The sequence below is a fragment of the Papio anubis genome, chromosome 9 (assembly GCF_008728515.1).
Source record: "Papio anubis isolate 15944 chromosome 9, Panubis1.0, whole genome shotgun sequence".
NCBI classification, from domain to species: Eukaryota; Metazoa; Chordata; class Mammalia; order Primates; family Cercopithecidae; genus Papio; species Papio anubis.
Window position 1 is genome coordinate 85,161,157 of NC_044984.1, and position 15,856 is coordinate 85,177,012.

General features: G+C 36.7%; 1 long non-coding RNA gene across 1 annotated transcript; it reads right to left on the minus strand.

The window, feature by feature from the left end:
• Positions 1 to 1,274: 1,274 nt before the first annotated feature.
• Positions 1,275 to 14,361, minus strand: LOC103875947. Its single transcript, XR_634974.4, has 3 exons — positions 14,237 to 14,361; positions 5,037 to 5,190; positions 1,275 to 1,493 (listed from the first exon to the last, which is right to left on the minus strand). It is a non-coding gene; the product is annotated as an uncharacterized LOC103875947 (long non-coding RNA).
• Between the last annotated feature and the right edge of the window lie 1,495 nt (positions 14,362 to 15,856).

Here is a 15,856-nt window from a genome sequence, read left to right on the forward strand (position 1 = left end):
AGCCTGTAGTATGAAGATAATGGTATTTGCTCTGGAGGGATTATGTAAGAATTCAACGCAATGTGTGTAATGAACTTAGCACAGTGCTCAACATCATGGTCCATGGTAATCACCAATCTGGTTTCATATTGCAAAGCGTAGCTTCTTCGTCTTCCAAACTGTGTCCCTCCTTTCTTTGCCACTCCAGGTAACTGCTTATAGCATTTCAACTATTCTTCATTATGTATTATTTTAATAATCTGACAAGTTTTGTCCTTTACCTTTGAAATCTTTAGCATTTCTTTCTGGGAAGTTGTCCTGAATAAATATTGACACAACAAAAATACCAAACTGACCCTGATTATTTTCTTCTTTGGTATAAATTAGTGTTTCCTTAATTTTGCACCTGGACCGATTATCTTGTTTTGTTAGAGTAAGGGCTAAAAAAGGTGAGGACCAGAAGTTCATTCCCTATTTAGGTCAGTCAGAGTTACACTGAAGACATATTTCTTTCATGTTTACAGATGTGCCTCTAATCCTGACCATCTGCTTAGTAAATGAGCAGAAGGGCACAGTAGGTAACAGTGGACTGTAGGATAAAACACAATCCCAGAGCTAAGTGCTGTATCCCGCTAATCACAACATCATCATATTTAAAAAGAGAGCACAGCTGAGCAGATGTCTTGGGTGTGATCCAGGAACAATACCAATGGGAGTGGGTAGAATGAGAAAAATGAAAGCTTTAGATGAAGTGGCATCCAACCGGGATCCTGAATATGCTGATTTAGATGTACCTTTGATTCTAAATTATTTTAAAGGACTAAAAACCTAAGCAAATTTTAGCTTTAATGACTTTTCAGTTGATCCTCTGTAAGAGGTTCAAGTGAACATCTATTTGATATTTTTATACTCAAAATGAAAAGCCAATTTCATATATATTTGGCAACAGCTGAGTTTCCCATTAAAATAAGGATAGTGTGCTCTTAGTTTCTATTTGTCGTGATTGTTCTGTCTTGGTATTTTTTTTCTTTAACCAGAAGATCTTAAATAAAATTTTCATTCAATTACATAATTTGAATTATAGCCATGAAACGGATAGAATTTGGCAAACAGCTTAAGAGACCTCCTGCCTCTCATCACCTTCTGAATTTTAATTTGGCAAATATAAATTAGGTTCTGTGTCAGAACACTCTGCCCAAAAGATAAAGCTGTACCATTAAAATCAAAAGGCACAAATGTCAGCAGAACACTGAGACTCTGGGTTTTCTACTAAGAAAAACTTCATTAAGGGAATGTAGCTTTTTACATCATTTTATTTTTATTCCCGGTCACAGAAAATGATGATAATCTCAGTTTTTTCAAAGACAGAAAACAAAGGTGTTCACAAATGAATTGCATTTATGTCTATGACACTTTATCTTCAGGGGACAGTTTGATCAAGTTACCAGCGTATTGTCTTTGAAATACTGATGAGATTTTTCCATACGGAGGCAAGCAATCTTTCTTTATTTTCCCTATGAACAACAAAAAAAGTTTCATTTATCAAAGTATTTGCCCCATGTGCTTACTTTTCTTAGTTTGTTTTGGTTTTCTTTACAAATATGGCACATACCACTTTTAGCATTCAACAATTAAATCAATGGTTGGGAGCCTTTTGGGAAGGACATGCCAAGTCTTTCTTTATCCTCTCTGATGTAAGAGTTTGTGAGCCATCAACATAGCTTATGATTAGAATGCCTATTTATAAAATGTAAATATTTCATATGAGCAAATATGATTTCACATGTTTATGAAGGTTTTTTTAATTAAATGGGAATACAGACAATGCATATGATCCTTGACTTTGCTTTTCTTTGTAAAAATTTCTGGAGAAAAATCACCCCTTGTGGGGGTCCTGATAAGTCATATTTTTCTACTCTGTTATTCCTGGGACAGCTGGTGGGAACAGAAGATTTTAAGAGGGAGCATGGTTCTGGTTTGCTGGAAGCAGGGACTGTTTTATTTCATTTTTGCAACCTGTGTACTTGGTATATAAGGGGTATTCAATGATGGCTGTTAAATAAAACTAGCTTGGAAATATATTTTCCAGATATGGTTGTATTAAGGTATAGTTGTATTGAATTATAGTTTTCTCCCAATTTGCTGTGTATCTTTGCAGTCCCTGTTCCATAGCAATATGACTGAAGCCAACTATCATGTCTACATTTCATAAAACAGCCTTAGTCCAACTGAACGTCTGATAAACTGCCAAAGCCCACGGTTATGTCTCTACTTAGAAACACAGAGGCCGGCTGAGGTGACTCATGCCTGTAATCCCAGAACTTTGGGAGGCCAAGGCAGGCGGATCACCTGAGGTCAGGAATTCGAGACCTGCCTGGCCAACATGGTAAAACCCCATCTCTACTAAAAATACAAAAATTATCTGAGCATGGTGGCAAGTGCCTGTAATCCCAGCTACTTGGGAGGCTGAGGCATGCAAATCGCTTGAACCTGGGAAATGGAAGGTGCAGTGGGCAGAGATTGAGCCACTGTACTCCAGCCTGGGGAATAGAGCAAGGCTCTGTCTCAAAAAAAAAAAAAAAAGGAAGAAAGTAACACAGAATATTAAACTTCTAGGCACTCACCGTGAAAATATACCATAACTCTCAAATGTCTAGTACTTACAAAATTCCAAATATATAATAAGTACTCAATAAAGATGGCTTAAAAGAGACATATTTAGTCTTTGAGATATACTAAATTTTATTTATTCATCGAAACCAGTAAGTAGAAAAATGTTTCAAGGCTTTGGTCCCAATAGCAGGAAAACTGAAACCCTTAAAAATCTTGAGTAGTATTAACCGTTTCTGCTACACCTTCCTATTAATTTTATTTTATCTTTTAAAGTTTTCATTTAAAAACTCATTTTTGTTTAGGAGATAAAAGTAAGTGAATTAATTCATGAATTCTAGAGGAACAAATTAAGCATTTGCACAAGTTAAGCATTTGTAATATTATAAAATATTCTGGTAAAATTTTTGTTTGGTTGTGAGCTCTTCTATACTGAAATATGATGTTTATTTTATATATAACAGTTTAATTTTTTATTATTTTCATATTCTTATTACTTCAAAAACAATTGTAAAAATATTATTTTATCCTTTGTATACTGTATATACATTTTGTAACATACCTCAGATCCTATGGGGGGATAAAAATGCCATAAATATGTCTATAGAATTTTTTTGTGTGTGCTACTCTTCTATATAGTGCAGTGCCTAGCCTGTAAGTATTCAATAAATGATTTGTAATAGAACTGAACTAATTGGGCAACTACTATGGATAATGGAAATGCTTATTTGGAGGTTACAATAAACAAATGAGGGTCACAGTTTGGAAACTCTTGCATTAAGTATGATTCAATAGTGAAAACAGACAGGTAGGAGTAGTTTCATAAGTTGTACCATCTCATTTTGAGCTGATATGAGGGAAATACTACATGAAGTTAGCCATACCTTGCTTCAGAGGTAAAGGAAAGTTTTCATTTAAAAGCCCATTTTTGTTTAGGAGACAAAAGTAAGTGAATTAATTCATGAATTCTAGAGGAACAAATTAAGCATTTGAACAAGTTAAGCATTTGTAATATTATAAAATATTCTGGTGAAATTTTTGTTTGGCTGTGAGCTCTTCTATACTGAAATATGATGTGTATTTTATATATAACAGTTTAATTTTGTGTCATAAATGCTAATTATATCAGGCATGACCCATTAATAAAATCAAAATATTAAAAGGGGGAATCTTTCAACTTCAATGGAACCATCTCACAGGATCTATACCTAGGTCAAGGAAGTCTCCAAGTCAATACTGTATAAGATTTTCTTCTGTAATGTTTTATGTGTTCCAATATTCTATTGATAATTTCAGATAAAAAGTCTTTAAACTAAAAATAGCCTTTCTACAATATACCTATGTCTAGAATATAAACCAGATAAATTATTAATTATTTCCAAATATTTATAAATAAATAAATTGATAAATGTGGTCATCCTACTTAATTTCAGGTTAATATTTTGAGGCATAGTCAAAGACGGTAGGCAAGTCTTTGTCAGAATCCCAGGATCCACTTGATAAACATCAGAACTATTTCACTCAGTGGTACAAAAGCCATTATAAAGGCAAAATAAAGAGTCCACTTCAGACTCTTTCAACTTTTACAAAGTAATTAAGTAGTTTCTGAAGCTTTATTTTATCTCCCAGTCGCTTAGCAGGAAGAGAATTAGGATGAGTGCCCAACATCTTTTTCCTATGGAGAATGATTGTTCAAATGGTTGGAATGTGATGCTACTGAGGACCCTATCACTGGTTTGAGTATTCCTTGAGTTAGCTGAATTTGCTCCAAAATAACTAGTCACAGTTGGTCCCCATTTAGAAACACATGATCCCTGTCATAAAAGCCTTAGAATCATATAACATTAAAACTAGAAATAATATTACTTTATGCTGTAATAAATAATTGCCATCAAATGATTCACTTCATCATATAAAATTTTTTATGTATTTTGCAGATGACATGGAAGCTTGGAGGTTAAGTAAACTGACAGATGTTAACAAGCTAGTGTCAGAACCAGGATTTCTACCAAGTCTGTAAAATGCAAAGGCTATGAAATTAAGCTTTACCTCAGGGTTTCTCCTACTTAAAAATTTGCAGATACATTCTCAGGGGTTTGAGAATTCTACTTAAGTAAACAATGCATGGCTGGCATTAGTTCAGCATTTTCTCATGAAAGAAGCAATAATTGGCCCATATCTAACATTGTATGAAAGATGAATTATTTTGTCTCCATTTTTTTTAGTATTCATTGATCAGAATGTCCAGTCACTCTGATAGGCATTGGGGACAGACCAGAAATTAAGCACACAAAAATACCTGTTTCATGCAGTATGCATTTCAGTGATGTAAGACAGACAATAAACCATAAATAAATAAATATGCATATAATATAACATGGTGATGTTATTAAAAAATAAAACAGGGCATGGTGGAAGCAAGGAGATCCAAGGGGTTATGGAGTTACCTTTAAAAATAGAGTTGTTAATAAAGACCTCATTAAGAGGGTGATATTTAATCCAAAAACTGAGTGGGATAATCCAGTGGAGCACGTCTTGAGGTTTTCTGGAAATCCAGATTGGGGCAGTCCTAGTAGAGAGCAGGAGGCTTCAAGTTGTTGGCTGAAATAGAGGATTAGCATATAATTTATTATACAGGTGCAAAATGAGCAAGGTGAAAGTAGTAGGAGAGAGAAGGAATGTGGATAGTTTAAGAAGGAATGGGAGCACTTGGAAGGTTTTGAGTATAGCATTAAACTCATGTGGAATATTTGGAAAAAATTACTCTTACTGCACTGTCAAAAAAAGAGAGTAAATGTACAAAATAAGAAGCAGTGAGTCAGTTAGGATGCTATGGCAAACGTCCAAGAAAGAGAGGTTTGGCAGCTTGTTGCCATCACATGGGAGATGTTGGTGACTTAGAAGAGAGTGAGAATAATGAGATGGTGAGATGCTAGAATCTGGATATATTTTAAGGGTAGAGCAAAGAGGATTTTTTGTAGTGAGAGGTGAAGCCAGCTGGGCTTCTGGGTGAGGTGGGGACTTGGAGAACTTTTCTGTCTAGCTAAAGGATTGTAAATGCACCAATCAGCACTCTGTAAAAATGCACCAATCAGCACTCTGTGTCTAGCTAAAGGATTGTAAACACACCAACCAGCACTCTGTAAAATGGACCAATCAGCAGATGTGGGCGGGGTCAAATAAGGTAATAAAAGCTGGCCACCCAGCCAGCAGCGGCAACCCACTTGGGTTGTCTTCCATGCTATGGAAGCTTTGTTCTTTTGCTCTTCACAATAAATCTTGCTGCTGCTCACTCTTTGGGTCCATACTACCTTTATGAGCTGTAACACTCACTGCAAAGGTCTACAGCTTCACTCCTGAAGTCAGCGAGACCATGAACCCACCAGAAGGAACAAACAACTCCGGACTTGCCACCTTTAAGAGCTGTAACACTCACTGCAAAGGTCTGTGGCTTCACTCCTGAAGTCAGCAAGACCATAAACCCAATGGAATGAAGAAACTCCGGACACATCTGAACATCTGAAGGAACAAACTCCAGACACACCATCTTTAAGAACTGTAACACTCACCACAAGGGTCCATGGCTTCATTCTTGAAGTCAGTGAGACCAAGAACCCACCGGAAGGAACAAATTCCGGACACAGTAGGAGGGTGTGTATTGAATGCATGGCTAAAGACGTCTTCAAGTTTTAATGCCTAAGAACTCAAGAGTAAGTTACCCTTTATGAGATGAGGAAATCTTTGTGAAAATAGAGTTTGGGAAAGGAAGAAAAAAAATTACAGATTTGAAGATGTTTTTGTTTGTCGTTGATATGTTAGGTTTTGAATGCCTATTAGCCACCCAAGTGGAGTTATTAGTGAAGTGAAATATTCACTAAGCCTGAAAGAGATATGAACTGGAGATATAACTTGGGAAGCAAATAGCATAAAGATGGATATATGGGCATGAGTATGCAAGAAAGAGAATGACACACTGAGTAAATGGTATAGATAGGAATGAGTTAGGAGCACTGAGCCATATACCTCTAATTTTAGAGGTCAGGGAAATTAGAAGAAATCAGTAAAGGAAAGGAAAGGAAAGAAAAGGAAAATTAAGAAGCAACAAGAGAAATGGAAGAAAAGCTAGAAAGTATTGTATACTGAAAGCCAAATAACAAATATGTTTCAGTGTAATCAGATGTGTCTGATGCTGTTGATCATTAAATATGAGTAAGACTAACAACTAACCCTTGGATTAGCAACTAGGGGTCACCAGTCTTCTCACTAAGCAGTTCGAATCAAGAGGTGGCCTCCAAGCGTAACAGGAAGACATTATAGAGAACAATATTTTATTTCTTAATGAAGCTAATAAAATGAGAATGTTTGTTATCACGGCAGTATTGTTTGCAGTGCATTTTTATTGGCTTCAAGGAACAATTTTTCATTATGTAGCAACTTTAAAATTTTGCAGTTACATTTTGGGGCACACTACTTGATTGATGGACCCATCTAAATAGTAATTATTAGATTTAAAAATTATTCATTACGGAAAAGAAACACTAAAGCAGTGGTCATTTTACTTTTATAGATTTGTTCATTTTTAATTTGTAAATCCATTTGGTTTCATTGTTTTTATTAAATTTGTAAGCATAAGGAGTTTATATCTACTAGGTTTGATCATATTTGTTTAAAATTACAACAAAAGACAGTTAAATCAACATGATGGAGTATCAGAAAATTGTTTTTTCTAAGAAGAAAGCTGGACATTGCTCAACAACCACAAACTGCACCATACTACACTGTTTCCTAGCAGACACCAATTAAGGTTGGAAGGAAAGGAAACTATTATTATTGTCAACTATCAAATATCATAGGTTTATGTGAGTGAAGGGTAGGAGAATACGCCACCCCAATATACACTGCTTTGGCATAAGGTATATTTTGAGCTAAATTATTTTAAAAACTAAAACAAAACCTAAACACCAGTTGTAGGAAGGGAACTCTGACCCTCTGTTTCTCTTCCTAAAAGGAGAAGATGGAAGATGTCTTCAGTATATCAGGAAAAAGTAAAATTCTTGTTACCAGGGACAAGAAGTTGAGATCAAGAGAATCCCGTACAAACAGACCTTCTCAAAAGAATTAGTATTTTTTAAGCTGTTTTTTATTTGCATAAACTTATGGAGTACGAGTGTAATTTCATTACATGGCTAGATTGCACAATGATAGCCAGGTCTTCTTTTATTGCATTAGCCTGTCCGCATAGTTCAGTTACTTTTTTACAACTGCCTGTCTTTGTTCGAACTAAACAGTTGGTTTCGAGAAAAACATTCAGGTTTTTTGTCATTTCGTTTTGGGTCATCATTTCTATGTAAGGATTCCTGTGCCTTATTAAGTTTATATTGAATATATTTGTTTGCTTTTTTCCTGCTAAGCTCTTTTATGTCACTTTAATTCTTAGGCCCTGATAAAAATGCCTAAGAAGGTAGAAGTAAAATTTAGACTCCCTGACATGAATAATAAGTTTATAGAACACTGTTTGACATATGATAAGTGTAATTTAAGTGTTTGCTGTTGTTATTACTGAAAATATGGGAGATACTGAGTATCTGGAAAGCTGCACAAATTATTTTGCATTTAATTGTGTAATAATATAATCCTAGTTCCGTAAGAAACTTTCACTTCTTCTTATGATTTTGTATACCACCCTCAGTTAGAAACAAGTAAAAAATTAGATACTGAAAAAAATTGTGAAATATAACAGATCCTGAAATTATTTTACAAAGACGATATACAGTATTCTAAGTTTGGGGCTCTTGACATCTTAATTTTGATTTTAATTTTAGCTATTAAGGTTAATAAATGCATCACAAGTTTTTAAGATTGTCTTAGTCATTTGTGTCTCATATTTCATGCCATCATTATATGAAGAAATCAAGTTTGTGTGCCCTCAACTGAAAGAATTTGCCATCTGTTAACTCTCTCTCTCTCTATATATATATATATGTGTGTATATATATGATTTATCTTTTCTTTTTATTGTTATTATACTTTAAGTTATGGGGTACATGTGCACAACGTGCAGATTTGTTACATAGGTATACGTGTGCCATGTTGATTTGCTGCACCCATCGACTCATCATTTACATTAGGTATTTCTTCTAGTGCTATCCCTCCCCCAGTCCTCCACCTTCCAACAAGTCCCGGTGTGTGATTTTCCTGACCTATGTCCATATGTTCTTATTGTTCACCTCCCACTTACGAGTGAAAACATGAGGTGTTTGATTTTCTCTTCTTGTGTTACTTTGATGAGAATGATGCTTTCCAGTTTCATCCATGTTCCTTCAGAGGACATGAACTCATCCTTTTTTGTGGCTACATAGTATTCCATGTTGTATGGTGTATATATGCCACATTTTCTTTATCGAGTCTATCATTGATGGACATTTGGGTTGGTTCCAAGTCTTTGCTATTGTGAACAGTGCTTCAACAAGCCTACATGTGCATGTGTCTTTATAGTAGAATGAGTTATAATCCTTTGGGTACATACCCAGTAATGTGATTGCTGGGTCAAATGGTATTTCTGGTTCTAGATCCTTGAGGAATTGCCCCACTGTCTTCTACGATTGAACTAATATGCAATCCCACCAACAGCGTGAAAGCATTCCTACGTCTCTACAGCCTTTCCAGCATCTGTTGTTTCCTGACTTTTTAACGGTCGCCATTCTAACTGGTGTGAGATGGTATCTCACCGTGGTTTTGATTTGAATTTCTCTAACGACCAGTGATGATGAGCATTTTTTCATAAGTTTGTTGGCTGCATAAATGTCTTCTTTTTAGAAGTGTCTGTTCATATCCTTCACCCACTTTTTGATGGGTTTTTTTTTTTTTTTCTTGTAAATTTAAGTTCTTTGTAGAATCTGGATATTAGCTCTTTGTCAGATGGATAGATTGCAAAAATTTTCTCCCATTCTGTAGGTTGCCTGTTCACTCTGATGATAGTTTCCTTTGCTGTGCAGAAGCTCTTTAGTTTAATTACATCCCATGTGTCAATTTTGGCTTTTGTTGACTTTGCTTTTGGTGTTTTAGTCATGAAGTCTTTGCCCATGCATATGTTCTGCATGTTATTGCCTAGATTTTCTTCCAGGGTTTTTATTGTTTTAGGTCTTACATTTAAGTCTTTAATACATCTTGAGTTAATTTTTGTATAAAGTGTAAAGAAAGGATCCAGTTTCGGCTTTGTGCACATGGCTAGACAGTTTTCCCAGCACCATTTATTAAATAGGGAATTATTTCCCCATTGCTTGTTTGTGTCAGGTTTATCACAGATCAGTTGGTTGTAAATATGTGGTGTTATTTTTTAGCCTTTGTTCTGTTCTACTGGTCCATATATCTGATTTGGTACCAGTACCATGCTGTTTTGGTTACTGTAGACTTGTAGTATAGTTTGAAGTCAGGTAGTGTGATGCCTCCAGCTTTGTTCTTTTTGTTTAGGATTGGCTTGGATATGTGGGCTCTTTTTTGATTCCATATTAAATTTAAAGTAGTTTTTCCAAATTCTGTGGAGAAAATCAGTGGTGGCTTGATGGGGATAGCATTGAATCTATAAATTATCTTGGGCAGTATGGCCCTTTTGATGATATTGATTCTTTCTATCCATGAGCATGGAATGTTCTTCCATTTGTTTGTGTCCTCTTTTATTTCCTTAAGCAGTGGTTTGTAGTTCACCTTGAAGAGGTCCTTCACATCCCTTCTAAGTTGGATTCCTAGATATTTTATTCTCTTTGTAGCAATTGTGAATGGGAGTTCATTCATGATTTGGCTCTCTGTTATTGGTATACAGGAATGCTTGTGATTTTTGCACATTGATTTTGTATCCTGAGACTTTGCTGAAGTTGCTTATCAGCTGAAGGAGTTTGGGGCTGAGATGATGGGGTTTTCTAAATATACAATCATGCCATCTGCAAACAGAGACAATTTCTTCTTTTCCTAATTGAATACCTTTATTTCTTTCTTTTGCCTGATTGTCCTGGCCAGAACTTTTAATACAATGCTGAATAGGAATGGGGAGAGAGGGCATCCTTGTCTTGTGCAGGTTTTCAAAGGGAATGCTTCCAGTTTTTGCCCATTCAGTATAATATTGGCTGTGAGTTTGTCATAAATAGGTCTTATTATTTTGAGATATATTCCATCAATACCTAGTTTACTGAGAGTTTCTAGCATGAAGGGCTGTTGAATTTTGTTAAAGGCTTCTTCTCCCTCTATTGAGATAATAATGTGTTTTTTGTCACTGGTTCTGTTTATGTGATGGATTATGTTTATTTATTTGTGTATGTTGAACCAGCCTTGCATCCCAGTGATGAAGCCAACTTGATCGTGGTGGATAAGCTTTTTGATGTGCTGCTGTATTTGGTTTGCCAGTATTTTATTGAGGATTTTCACATCGATGTTCATCAGTGATATTGGCCTAAAATGTTTTTTCACAACCTGTCTTTGTTCACAACATGTCGTTGTTCACAACCTGTCTATGCCAGGTTGTGGTGGCAGGATGATGGTGCTCTCATAAAATGAGTTAGGGAGGGTTCCCTGTTTTTCTATTCGTTGGAATAGTTACAGAAGGAAAGGTACAAGCTCCTCTTTGAACCTCTGGTAGAATTTGGCTGTGAACCCGTCTGGTCCTGGACTTTTTTTGGTTAATAGGCTATTAATTACTGCCTCAATTTCAAAACCTGTTATCGGTCTATTCAGAGATTCCACTTCTTCCTGGTTTAGTCTTGGGAGGGTGTATGTGTCCAGGAATTTATCCATTTCTTCTAGATTTCCTAGTTTATTTGCATAGAGGTGCTTATAGTATTCTCTGATGGTAGTTTGTATTTCTGTGGGATTGGTGGTGATATCCCCTTTATCATTTTTTATTGCATCTATTTGAGTCTTCTCTCTTTTCTTCTGTATTAATCTGGCTAACCGTCTATCTATTTTGTTGATCTTTTCAAAAAACCTGCTCCTGGATTCATTGATTTTTTGAAGGGCTTTTTGTGTCTCTATCTCCTTCAGTTTTGCTCTGATCTTAGTTATTTCTTGTCTTCTGCTAGCTTTTGAATTTGTTTGCTCTTGCTTCTCTAGCTCCTTTAATTGTGATGTTAGGGTGTCAATTTTAGATCTTTCCTGCTTTCTCTTGTGGGCATTTAGTGCTATAAATTTCCCTCTACACACTGCTTCAAATATGTCCCAGAGATTCTGGTATGTTGTGTCTTTGTTCTCATTGGTTTCAAAGAACATCTTTATTTCTGCCTTCATTTCATTATTTACCCCGTAGTCATTCTGGAGCAGTTGTTCAGTTTCCATGTAGTTGTGTGGTTTTGAGTGAGTTTCTTAATTCTGAGTTCTAATTTGATTGCACTGTGGTCTGAGAGACAGTTTGTGGTGATTTCTGTTCTTTTACATTTGGTGAGGAGTGTTTTACTTCCAATTATGTGGTCAATTTTAGAATAAGTGTGATGTGGTGCTGAGAAGAATGTATATTCTGTTGATTAGGGGTGGAGAATTCTGTAGATGTCTATTAGGTCTGCTTGGTCCAGAGCTGAGTTCAAGTCCTGGATATCATTGTTAATTTTCTGTTTTGTTGATCTGCCTAATATTTACAGTGGGGTGTTAAAGTCTCCCATTATTCTTGTGTGGGAGTCTAAGTCTCTTTGTAGGTCTCTAAGAACTTGCTTTATGAATCTGGGTGCTCCTGTATTGGGTGCATATGTATTTAGGATAGTTAGTTTTTCTTGTTGCATTGATGCCTTTACCATTATGTAATGGCCTTCTTTGTCTTGTTTGATCTTTGTTGGTTTAAAGTCTGTTTTATCAGAGACTAGGATTGCAACCCCTGCTTTTTTTGGTTTTCATTTTCATGTTAAACATTCGTCCATCCCTTTGTTTTGAGCCTATGTGTGTCTTTGCACATGAGATGGGTCTCCTGAGTATAGCACACTGGTGGGTCTTGACTCTTTATCCAATTTGAGAGTCTGTGTCTTTTAATTGGGGCATTTAGCCCTTTTACATTTAAAGTTAATATTGTTTGTGTGAATTTGATCCTGTCATTTTGATGCTAGCTGCTTATTGTGTTTGTTAGTTGATGCAGTTTCTTCATAGCTTCAATGGTCTTTACAATTTGGCATATTTTTGCAGTGACTGCGACTGGTTGTTTCTTTCAATGTTTAGTGCTTCCTTCAGGAGTTGCAAGGCTGGCATGGTGGTGACAAAATCTCTTAGCATTTGCTTGTCTGTAGAGGTTTTTATTTCTCCTTCACTTATAAAGCTTAGCTTGACTGGATATGAAATTCTGGGTTGAACATTCTTTTCTTTAAAGATGTTGAATATTGGCCCCACTCTCTTCTTGCTTGTTGAGTGTCTGATGAGAGATCTGCTGTTTGTCTAATGGGCTTCCTTTTATGGGTAACCCAACCTTTCTCTCTGGCTGCCTTTAACATTTTTTCCTTCATTTCAACCTTGGCGAATCTGACAATTATGTGTCTTGTGCGTTACTCGTCTTGAGGAATATCTTTGTGTTGCTCTCTGTATTTCCTAAATTTGAATGTTGGGCTGCCTTGCTAGGTTGGGGAAGTTCTCCTGGGCAATATCCTGAAGAGTGTTTTCCAACATGGTTCCATTCTCCCCATCACTTTCAGGTACACCAATCAAACATAGATTTGGTCTTTACAGGTAGTCCCATTTTTCAATCACTGATATGCTTTCTTCTGCTTGATGGATTTGGCTATTGAAACTTGTGTATGCTCCACAAAGATGTTGTCCTGTTTTATTTTCAGCTCCATCAGGTCATTTATATTCTTCCTTACACTGGTTATTCTAGTTAGTAATTTGTCTAACCTTTTTTCAAGGTTTTTAGCTGCTTTTCATTGGGTTAGAACATGATCCTTTAGCTCAGAGGAGTTTGTTGTTACCAACTTCTGAAGCCTACTTCTGTCAATTCTTCAAACTCATTCTCCATCAAGTTTTGTTCGCTTGCTGGTGAGGAGTTGTGATCCTTTGGAGGAAAAGAGGCGTTCTGATTTTTGGAATTTTCAGCTTTTCTACACTGGTTTCTACCCATCTTTGTGCTTTTATCTACCTTTGGTCTTTGATGTTGGTGACCTACAGATGGGGTTTTGGTGTGGACCTGCTTTTGTTGATGTTGATGCTATTCCTTTCTGTTTGTTAGTTTTCCTTCTAACAATCAGGCTTCTCAGCTATAGGGCTTTTGGAGTTTGCTGGAGGTCCACTCCAGACACTGTTTGCCTGGGTATCACCAGCGGAAGCTGCAGAACAGCAAGTATTGCTGCCTGATCCTTCCTCTGGAAGCCTCGTCCCAGAGGGGCAACCACCAGATGCCAGTCAGAGCTCTCATGTATGAGGTGTCTGTCGGCCCCTACTGGGAGGTGTCTCCCAGTCAGGCTACATGGGGGTCAGGAACCCACTTGAGGAGGCAGTCTGTCCATTACCAGAGCTCAAAATTTGTGGTATGAGAACAACTGCTCTCTTCAGAGCTGCCAGTCAGGGATGCTTAAGACTGCTGAAGCTGTGCCCACAGCTACCCTTTCCCCCAGGTGGTCTGTACCAGGGAGATGGGGGTTTTATCTATAAGTCACTGACTAGGGCTTCTGCCTTTTGTTTAGAGATGACCTACCCATAGAAGTGGAATCTAAAGAGGCAATTGGACTTGCTGAGCTGTGGTGGCCTCTGCCCAGTTAGAGCTTTGTTTACACTGTGAGCATAAAACTGCCTACTCAAGTCTCAGCAATGGCAGTTGCCCCTCCCCCCACCAAGCTTGAGCATCCCAAGTCAATCTCAGACTGCTATGATAGCAGTGAGAATTTCAAGCCAATGTATCTTAGCTTGCTGGGCTCCATGGGCATCGGACACACGAAACCAAGCACCAGAGGGTATCTCCTGGTCTGCTCATTGCAAAGACCATGAGAAAAGCACAGTATCTGGGCAGTAGTGTACAGTTCCTCTAAGTACAGTCTCTCATGGCTTCCCTTGGCTAGGAAAGGGAAATACCCTAACCCCTTATGCTTCCTGGATGAGGTGATGCCCCACCCTGCTTTGGCTCACCCTCTGTGGGCTGCACCCACTCTCCAATCAGTCCCAATGAGATGAACCAGGCACCTCAGTTGGAAATGTAGAAATTACCTGCCTTCTGCATCAGTCTCACTGGGAGCTGCAGACTGAGCTGTTCCTATTAGGCCATCTTGCTGGAAATCCCTGAGATTTATGTAATTTATATGGACATATATAATGCATTTATATGTATTATATATGTTATATGCTGATATGGTTTGTCTGTGTCCCCACTCAAATCTCAACTTGAATTGTATCTCTCAGCATTCCCAGATTTTGTGGGAGGGACCCACGGGGAGGTAGTTGAATCATGGGGGCCAGTCTTTCCCATGCTATTCTCACAATAGTAAAAAGATCTCACAAGATCTGATGGGTTTATCAGTAGTTTCCAGTTTTGCTTCTTCCTCATTTTTCTCTTGCCACTGCCATGTAAAAAGTGCCTTTCACCTCCCACCATGATTCTGAAGCCTCCCCAGCCATGTGAAACTGTAAGTCCAATTAAACCTCTTTTTCTTCCCAGTCTTGGGTATGTCTTTATCAGCAGCATTAAAATGGAGTAATACATATACTATATAAAATATTATATATTATATAGTGTGTGTGTGTACATACACATATACACAAATTCACACAAATACATATTTGTACATGGTGTGGAAGAACATGATTTCTAGTATAGATATATTGTATGGTTATATTTTTATAATCATATGCATATATCTATGTATAAAATACTTAGCTTTTACTACCATATAAAGTAAAAATCTTTTAATGTAATTTCTTTGTGCAGATAAATAGTAAACGTAATATCTGTAATTTTAGAAAACAAATAATAAAGACTCCATTATTAATTTCTAATTTTTATCACAATAATATGTCCAATAGTTACCTTGGAAAGTAAGGTAAGGTTTTATAATCTAAAATATATTTTACAATCTAAAATATATTTTCAGTACTATGTCTGGGTATTTACATGGGAATCAATTTTTCTCCCCCAACAGGCATATTTCCTGAATCCATCTTTAAAGTCTTCTACATATTTAAGGACAATATAGTTAGAGGTCTTTGAAACAATTTAAGCTTAAATTTTCTGTCTCTATGCTCTCTGTATTTCATGGACTGCTCGAGGCCAATTCCATGTGAAAGACTCCCAACTGTTGTTACTTTGTTGGAAGAAACAAGGGGA